This window comes from Arachis stenosperma, chromosome 2 (genome assembly GCF_014773155.1).
Source record: "Arachis stenosperma cultivar V10309 chromosome 2, arast.V10309.gnm1.PFL2, whole genome shotgun sequence".
Taxonomy (NCBI): Eukaryota; Viridiplantae; Streptophyta; class Magnoliopsida; order Fabales; family Fabaceae; genus Arachis; species Arachis stenosperma.
In genome coordinates this window covers 25,169,322-25,179,123 of record NC_080378.1, presented here as the reverse complement: position 1 = coordinate 25,179,123, position 9,802 = coordinate 25,169,322, and the positions used below count along the sequence as shown (strand labels likewise).

At 39.6% G+C, this 9,802-nt stretch overlaps 1 non-coding gene across 1 annotated transcript; it reads left to right on the top strand.

Moving 5' to 3' along the window:
- Positions 1–1,740: 1,740 nt before the first annotated feature.
- LOC130963865 (small nucleolar RNA R71) lies at positions 1,741–1,848 on the top strand. The gene has a single exon (XR_009079982.1). It is a non-coding gene; the product is annotated as a small nucleolar RNA R71 (small nucleolar RNA).
- Positions 1,849–9,802: the final 7,954 nt, after the last annotated feature.

Genomic DNA, 9,802 nt, shown 5'->3' with positions numbered 1-9,802 from the left:
AACAAGCGCTTCTTTAATGTCATTAGCTTGACAGAGGACTCTTATGGAGCCTCACAGATACTCAGAGCCATGTTGGAACCTCCCAACACCAAACTTAGAGTTTGAATGTGGGGGTTCAACACCAAACTTAGAGTTTGGTTGTGGCCTCCCAACACCAAACTTAGAGTTTGACTGTGGAGGCTCTGTTTGTCTCTGATTTGAGAGAAGCTCTTTATGCTTCTTCTCCATGGTGACAGAGGGATATCCTTGAGCCTTAAACACCAAGGATTTTTCATTCACTTGAATGATCAGTTCACCTCTATCAACATCAATCACAGCCTTTGCTGTGGCTAGGAAGGGTCTGCCAAGGATGATGGATTCATCCATGCACTTCCCAGTCTCTAGGACTATGAAATCAGTAGGGATGTAATGGTCTTCAACTTTTACCAAAACATTCTCTACAAGTCCATGAGCTTGTTTTCTTGAGTTGTCTGCCATCTCCAATGAGATTCTTGCAGCTTGTACCTCAAAGATCCCTAGCTTCTCCATTACAGAGAGAGGCATGAGGTTCACACTTGACCCTAAGTCACACAGAGCCTTCTTGAAGGTTATGGTGCCTATGGTACAAGGTATGGAAAACTTCCCAGGATCTTGTCTCTTTTGAGGTAATTTCTGCCTAGACAAGTCATCCAGTTCCTTGGTGAGCAAAGGGGGTTCATCCTCCCAAGTCTCATTTCCAAATAACTTGTCATTTAGCTTCATGATTGCTCCAAGGTATTTAGCAACTTGCTCTTCAGTGACATACTCATCCTCTTCAGAGGAAGAATACTCATCAGAGCTCATGAATGGCAGAAGTAATTCCAATGGAATCTCTATGGTCTCATTTTGAGCCTCAGATTCCCATGGTTCCTCATTGGGAAACTCATTGGAGGCCAGTGCACGCCTATTGAGGTCTTCCTCAGTGGCGTTCACTGCCTCTCCTTCCTCCCAGAATTCGGCCATGTTAATAGCTTTGCACTCTCCTTTTGGATTTTCTTCTGTGTTGCTTGGGAGAGTACTACGAGGGAGTTCAGTAATTTTCTTGCTCAGCTGACCCACTTGTCCTTCCAAATTTCTGATGGAGGACCTTGTTTCATTCATGAAACTTTGAGTGGTTTTGATTAGATCAGAGACCATTGTTGCTAAGTCAGAGGTATTCTGCTTAGAACTCTCTGTCTGTTGCTGAGAAGATGATGGAAAAGGCTTGCCATTGCTAAACCTGTTTCTTCCACCATTATTGTTATTGAAACCTTGTTGAGGTTTCTCTTGATTCTTCCATGAGAAATTTGGGTGATTTCTCCATGAAGAATTATAGGTGTTTCCATAGGGTTCTCCCATGTAATTCACCTCTTCCATTGAAGGGTTCTCAGGATCATAGGCTTCTTCCTCAGATGAAGCATCCTTAGTACTGCTTGGTGCATTTTGCATTCCAGGCAGACTTTGAGAAATCAAATTGACTTGTTGAGTCAATATCTTGTTCTGAGCCAATATGGCATTCAGAGTGTCAATCTCAAGAACTCCTTTCTTCTGACTAGTCCCATTGTTCACAGGATTCCTTTCAGAAGTGTACATAAATTGGTTATTTGTAACCATCTCAATTAGTTCCTGAGCCTCTGTAGGCGTCTTCTTCAGATGAAGAGATCCTCCAGCAGAGCTATCCAAAGACATTTTGGATAGTTCAGAGAGACCATCATAGAAAGTACCTATGATGCTCCATTCAGAAAGCATGTCTGAGGGACATTTTCTGATTAATTGTTTGTATCTTTCCCAAGCTTCATAGAGGGATTCTCCATCCTTCTGTCTGAAGGTTTGGACTTCCACTCTAAGCTTACTCCATTTTTGAGGTGGAAAGAACTTTGCCAAGAAGGCATTGACTAGCTTTTCCCAAGAGTCCAGGCTATCTTTAGGTTGTGAGTCCAACCATATTCTAGCTCTGTCTCTCACAGCAAAAGGGAATAGCATCAGTCTATAGACCTCAGGGTCTACCCCATTAGTCTTGACTGTGTCACAGATTTGCAAGAACTCAGCTAAAAACTGATGAGGATCTTCCATTGGAAGTCCATGGAATTTGCAATTCTGTTGCATTAGAGAAACTAATTGAGGCTTAAGCTCAAAGTTGTTTGCTCCAATGGCAGGGATAGAGATGCTTCTCCCATAGAAGTTGGGAGTAGGTGCAGTAAAGTCACCCAGCACCTTCCTTGCATTGTTGGCATTGTTGTTATTTTCGGCTGCCATGTGTTCTTCTTCTTTGAAGAATTCGGTCAGGTCCTCTAAAGAGAGCTGTGCTTTGGCTTCTCTTAGCTTTCGCTTCAAGGTTCTCTCAGGTTCAGGGTCAGCTTCAACAAGAATGCCTTTGTCTCTGCTCCTGCTCATATGAAAGAGAAGAGAAAAAGAAAATGTGGAATCCTCTATGTCACAGTGTAGAGATTCCTTGAGGTGTCAGAGGGAACGAAAAATAGAAGAAGGAAGTAGAAGAATTCGAACTTGATTAGATAGAGTTCGAATTGTGCATTAAGAAGGAGTAGTGCTCCATAAATAGAAGGATGTGGGAAGGAGGGAAGAGAATTTTCGAAAATTAATTAAAAAGATGTCAAAAACATTTTAAAAATTGATTAATAATTTTCGAAAATTGAAAGTGGAAAAGAAATCAAGTGATTTTTGAAAAAGATTTTGAAATTAGAAGTTAAAAAGATTTGATTGAAAACTGATTTTGAAAAAGATGTAATTAAAGAGATATGATTGATTTTTAAAAAAAAAATGTGATTGAGAAGATATGATTTGAAAATAATTTTAAAAAGATTTGATTTGAAAATTAGTAACTTGGCTATCAAGAAAAGATATGATTCAAACATTAAACCTTTCTCAACAGAAAAGGCAACATACTTGAAATGTTGAATCAAATCATTAATTGATAGTTAGTATCTTCAAAAATGGAAAGAAATTGATTTTGAAAAAGATTTGATTGAAAAATTGATTTGAAAAAGATTTGATTTTGAAAAGATTTTGAAAACTAAAAAAAATTGATTTGAAAAACAAAATCTTCCCCCTTGTGCCATCCTGGCGTTAAACGCCCAGAATGGTGCACATTCTGGCGTTTAACGCCCAAAATGCACCCTTTTTGGGCGTTAAACGCCCAACCAGGTACCCTGGCTGGCGTTTAAACGCCAGTCTGTCCTTCTTCACTGGGCATTTTGAACGCCCAGCTTTTTCTGTATAATTCCTCTGCAGCATGTTCTGAATCTTCAATTCTTTGTATTATTGACTTGAAAAGACACAAATTAGAAAATATTTTTGGATTTTTAATAATTAAAATGCAATTAAGAATGAAATAACAATGCATGCAAGACACCAAACTTAGCAGTTTGTATACTACTGACACTATATGAGACACATAAACACTCAAGCCAAAAGAATTCAAAGATCAGAGTAAGAAATCATCAAGAATTACTTGAAGATCCTTAAGACACATGAATATATGCAATTGACACCAAACTTAAGATGAGACTAGTGTCTCAATAAGGAACATAACATATTTTTGGTTTTTATGAAATTTTTTTGATTTTTTTGTGTTTCTCGAAAATTAAGTGGAAAAAGATATCAAAATTCTTAATGAGAATTCCAGGAATCAGTGCAATGCTAGTCTAAGACTCCGGTCCAGGAATTAGACATGGCTTCACAGCCAGCCAAGCTTTCAAAGAAAGCTTCGGTCTAAAACACTAGACATGGCCAAAGGCCAGCCAAGCCTTAGCAGATCACTGCTCCAAAAGCATGATTGATAAAAATCAACAAGCTCTTGTGATGATAAGTTGAAACCTCGGTCCAATGAGATTAGACATGGCTTCTCAGCCAGCCAGATTTCAACAAATCATCATGAAACTCTAGAATTCATCTTCAAGAATTTCGAAAAAAAAATACCTAATCTAAGCAACAAGATGTACCGTCAGTTGTCCAAACTGAACAATCCCTGGCATTGTTACCAAAAGCTTGCTCAAAACTTGAACAATCCCCGGCAACGGCGCCAAAAACTTGGTGCGCGAAATTGTGAACAATACTTTTCACAATTCTCATAATCCCCGGTCATGAACTCCAAAAACTTGGTGGTTCAATTCCATGGCATTACACAACTTCGCACAACTAACCAGCAAGTGCACTGGGTCGTCCAAGTAATACCTTACGTGAGTAAGGGTCGATCCTACGGAGATTGTTGCTATGAAGCAAGCTATGGTCATCTTGTAAATCTTAGTCAGGCAGACTCAAATGGATATGATGATGAATGAAAATAACATAAAGATTAAGATAGAGATACTTATGTATATCATTGGTGAGAGCTTCAGACAAGCGAATGAAGATGCCTTCCCTTCCGTCTCTCTGCTTTCCTACTGTCTTCATCCAATCCTTCTTACTCCTTTCCATGGCAAGCTTATGCAAGGGTTTCACGGTTGTCAGTGGCTACCTCCCATCCTCTCATTGGAAATGTTCAACGCACCCTGTCACGGCACGGCTATCCATCTGTCGGTTCTCAATCAGGCCGGAATAGAATCCAGTGATTCTTTTGCGTCTGTCACTAACGCCCCGCCCTCAGGAGTTTGAAGCACGTCACAGTCATTCAATCATTGAATCCTACTCAGAATACCACAGACAAGGTTAGACCTTCCGGATTCTCTTGAATGCCGCCATCTGTTCTCGCCTATACCACGAAGACTCTGATCTCACGGAATGGTTGGCTCGTTTGTCAGGCGAGCACTCGGTTGTCAGGCGATCAACCATGCATCGTGTTATCAGGAATCCAAGAGATATTCACTAGAGCCTCGTATGCTTGTAGAACAAGAATGGTTGTCAGTCACCTTGTTCATGAGTGAGAATGATGATGAGTGTCACGGATCATCACATTCATCAAGTTGAAGAACAAGTGATATCTTGGATAAAGAACAAGCGGAATTGAATAGAAGAACAATAGTAATTGCATTAATACTCGAGGTACAGCAGAGCTCCACACCTTAATCTATGGTGTGTAGAAACTCCACCGTTGAAAATACATAAGAACAAGGTCTAGGCATGGCCGAATGGCCAGCCTCCCAAAGAGGGTTCAATCATAAAAACATGATCAAAAGATTTCTAGACAATAGTAAAAGGTCCTACTTATAGAAAACTAGTAGCCTAGGGTGTACAGAGATGAGTAAATGACATAAAAATCCACTTCCGGGCCCACTAGGTGTGTGCTTGGGCTGAGCAATGAAGCAATTTCGTGTAGAGACTCTTCTTGGAGTTAAACGCTAGCTTTTATGCCAGTTTGGGCGTTTAACTCCCATTTGGGTGCCAGTTCCAGCGTTTAACGCTGGGATTTCTTGAGGTGACTTTGAACGCCGGTTTGGGCCATCAAATCTTGGGCAAAGTATGGACTATCATATATTGCTGGAAAGCCCAGGATGTTTACTTTCCAACACCGTTGAGAGCGCGCCAATTGGGCTTCTGTAGCTCCAGAAAATCCACTTCGAGTGCAGGGAGGTCAGAATCCAACAGCATCTGCAGTCCTTTTGAGTCTCTGGATCAGATTTTTGCTCAGATCCCTCAATTTCAGCCAGAAAATACCTGAAATCACAGAAAAACACACAAACTCATAGTAAAGTCCAGAAAAGTGAATTTTAACTAAAAACTAATAAAAATATACTAAAAACTCAACTAAAACTACCAAAAACATACTAAAAACAATGCCAAAAAGCGTACAAATCATCCGCTCATCAGGAGCCTTGAAGAATAGGGGAAATAAAAATCGCAAAAATAAAAGCACAACGCTCAAAGAACGAGTTCACTTGCGTGCTAAAAAAACTATAACTATTAAACATAAGATAATAAAAGTAGGAATAGAGTGCCAAAGATACAAAATAGCAAGCTCCTAACTCAGCCCGCGAAGTCAAGACTGGCCAGAGAATATTTACACACACACACACACACACACACACACACACACACACATATATATACATATCCAAAACCCAAAAGTACATAACAAAATCCTGCCTCTTCATAAGCCTCTAAGAGGACCAAAAAGAATAGGTTATGCGGAGAGAAAGAGCTAAGTACATATATATATACATCAATGTACACAAAACAACCCAGTAACCACTTCGCCTCAGGTATCCATATGCCTAGTGAGATGCCTCTCGACCTGCATCTGAAAAATAACAACATAGTATGGGATGAGAACCGAAGGTTCTCAGGATGGTAAAGATACCACACATATAATATATAAGGTCCTGCGAATGTGATGAGCGGATAATTTATACGCTTTTTGGCATTGTTTTTAGTATGTTTTTAGTAGGATTTAGTTAGTTTTTAGTATATTTTTATTAGTTTTTAGTTAAAATTCACTTTTCTGGACTTTACTATGAGTTTGTGTGTTTTTCTGTGATTTCAGGTATTTTCTGGCTGAAATTGAGGGACCTGAGCAAAAATATGATTCAGAGACTGAAAAGGACTGCAGATGCTGTTGGATTCTGACCTCCCTGCACTCGAAGTGGATTTTCTGGAGTTACAGAAGCCCAATTGGCGCTCTCTCAACGGCGTTGGAAAGTAGACATCCTGGGCTTTCCAGAAATATATGATAGTTTATACTTTGCCCAAGATTTGATGGCCCAAATCGGCGTTCAAAGTCACCTTCAGAATTCCCAGCGTTAAACGCCGGAACTGGCACCAAAGTGGGAGTTAAACGCCCAAACTGGCACAAAAGCTGGCGTTTAACTCCAAGAAAAGTCTCTACATGAAAATGCTTCAATGCTCAGCCCAAGCACACACCAAGTGGGCCCGGAAGTGGATTTTTATGTCTTTTACTCATCTTTGTAATTCTTAAGCTACTAGTTCCCTATAAATAGGACCTTTTACTATTGTATTTTCATCTTTTGATCACTTGAGATCTCTAGATCATCTTTGGACGTCCTGTTCTTAGATTACTGGAGGCTGGCCTCACGGCCATGCCTAGACCTTGTTCTTATGTATTTTCAACGGTGGAGTTTCTACACACCATAGATTAAGGTGTGGAGCTCTGCTGTACCTCGAGTATTAATGCAATTACTATTGTTCTTCTATTCAATTCCGCTTCTTGTTCCAAGATATCACTTGTTCTTCAACTTGATGAATGTGATGATCCGTGACACTCATCATCATTCTCACCTATGAACGTGTGACTGACAACCACCTCCGTTCTACCTTAGATTGGGTGAATATCTCTTGGATTCCTGATACACGATGCATGGTTGATCGCCTGACAACCGAGCGCTCGCCTGACAACCGAGCCAGCCATTCCGTGAGATCAGAGTCTTTGTGGTATAGGCTAGAACTGATGGCGGCATTCAAGAGAATCCGGAAGGTCTAACCTTGTCTGTGGTATTCTGAGTAGGATTCAATGATTGAATGACTGTGACGTGCTTCAAACTCGCGATTGTGGGGCGTTAGTGACAGACGCAAAAGAATCACTGGATTCTATTCCGACATGATCGAGAACCGACAGCTGGATAGCCGTGCCGTGACAGGGTGCGTTGAACATTTCCACTGAGAGGATGGGAGGTAGCCACTGACAACGGTGAAACCCTTGCATAAGCTTGCCATGGAAAGGAGTAAGAAGGATTGGATGAAGACAGTAGGAAAGCAGAGAGACGGAAGGGACAAAGCATCTCCATTCGCTTATCTGAAGTTCTTACCAATGAATTGCATAAGTATCTCTATCTTTATCTTTTATTCATATTTCATCTATAACCATTTGAGTCTGCCTGACTAAGATTTACAAGGTGACCATAGCTTGCTTCATACCAACAATCTCCGTGGGATCGACCCTTACTCGCGTAAGGTTTATTACTTGGACGACCCAGTGCACTTGCTAGTTAGTTGTGCGAAGTTGTGTTTATGCCATGGTATTGAGCACCAAGTCTTTGGAGCCATTACTAGGGATTATTTGAGTTGTGAAAAGTAGTGATCACAATTTCTTGCACCAAGTTTTTGGCGCCGTTGCCGGGGATTGTTTCGAGTATGGACAACTGACGGTTCATCTTGTTGCTTAGATTAGGTATTTTTCAGAATTCTTAAGAGTGAATTCTAGTGTTTCAAGGTGATGATCTTACCATCACCAAAGCTGATTGATTCTCATCAATTTAGCTCTTGAATGCAATGTCCTGCTGAAGCTTGGCTATCCATGTCTAAATCCTTTAGACTAAAAGCTTTAGACTAACATTGCATGATTCCTGGAATTCTCATTAAGAATTTTGATACCTTTATTTTCTTTTCCACTTAATTTTCGAAAAATCCAAAAAAATTACAAAAACAAAAAAAACCAAAAATATTTTATGATTCTTGTTTGAGTCTAGTGTCTTATTTTAAGTTTGGTGTCTTGCATGCATTGTTTATTTGATCTTGGTTCTATTTTCAAGTCAATAATACAGAGAACTGAAGATTCAGTACATGCAGCAGAGGAATTATACAGAAAAAGTTGGGCGTTCAAAACGCCCAGTAAAGAAGGCAGACTGGCGTTTAAACGCCAGCCAGGGTGCCTGGTTGGGCGCTTAACGCCCAAAAAGGTAGTGCATTGGGCGTTAAACGCCAGAATGTGCACCATTCTGGGTGTTTAACGCCAGGATGGCACAAGAGGGAAGATTTTGTTTTTAATGCAAATTTTTTTCAGGTTTTCAAAATTTTTCAAAATCAAATCTTTTTCAAATCATATCTTTTCAATCAAATCTTTTTCAAAATCAATTTCTTTCCTTTTTCAAAGATACTTGCTAACAATTAATGATTCGATTCAACATTTCAAGTATGTTGCCTTTTCTGTTGAGAAAGGTTTAATGTTTGAATCATATCTTTTCTTGTTAGCCAAGTCATTAATTTTTAAAATCAAATCTTTTTAAATTGTTTTTCAAATCATATCTTTTCAATCATATCTTTTTAAATTCTAATTTCAAAATCTTTTTCAAAAATTACTTGATTTCTTTCCCACTCTTGGTTTTCGAAAATAAATTAAAGTTTTTCAAAATGTTTTTAAAATCTTTTTAATTTAATTTTCGAAATTTCTTCCCCTCTTCTCACATCCTTCTATATATGGAGTACCACTCCTCCTCAATGCACAATTCGAACTCTATCTGACTAAGTTCGAATTCTTCTACCTCTTCCTTCTAATTTTCTTTTTCTCTGACACCTCAAGGAATCTCTATACTGTGACATAGAGGATTCCATATTTTCTTGTTCTTTTCTCTTTCATATGAGCAGGAGCAAAGACAAAAGCATTCTTGTTGAGGCTGACCCTGAACCTGAAAGGACCTTGAAGCGAAAGCTAAGAGAAGCTAACGCACAACTCTCTGTAGAAGACCTAACAGAAATCTTCAAAGAAGAAGAACCCATGGCAGCCGAAAACAACAACAATGCCAACAATGCAAGTAAGGTGCTGGGTGACTTTACTGCACCTACTCCCGACTTCTATGGGAGAAGCATCTCTATCCCTGCCATTGGAGCAAACAACTTTGAGCTTAAGCCTCAATTAGTTTCTCTAATGCAACAGAATTGCAAGTTCCATGGACTTTCATTGGAAGATCCTCATCAGTTTTTGGCTGAATTCTTGCAAATCTGTGACACTGTCAAGACTAATGGGGTTGACCCTGAGGTCTACAGACTTATGCTATTCCCTTTTGCTGTAAGAGACAGAGCTAGAATATGGTTAGATTCACAACCTAAAGAAAGCCTAAACTCTTGGGAAAAGCTAGTCAATACCTTCTTGGCAAAGTTCTTTCCACCTCAAAAATTGAGT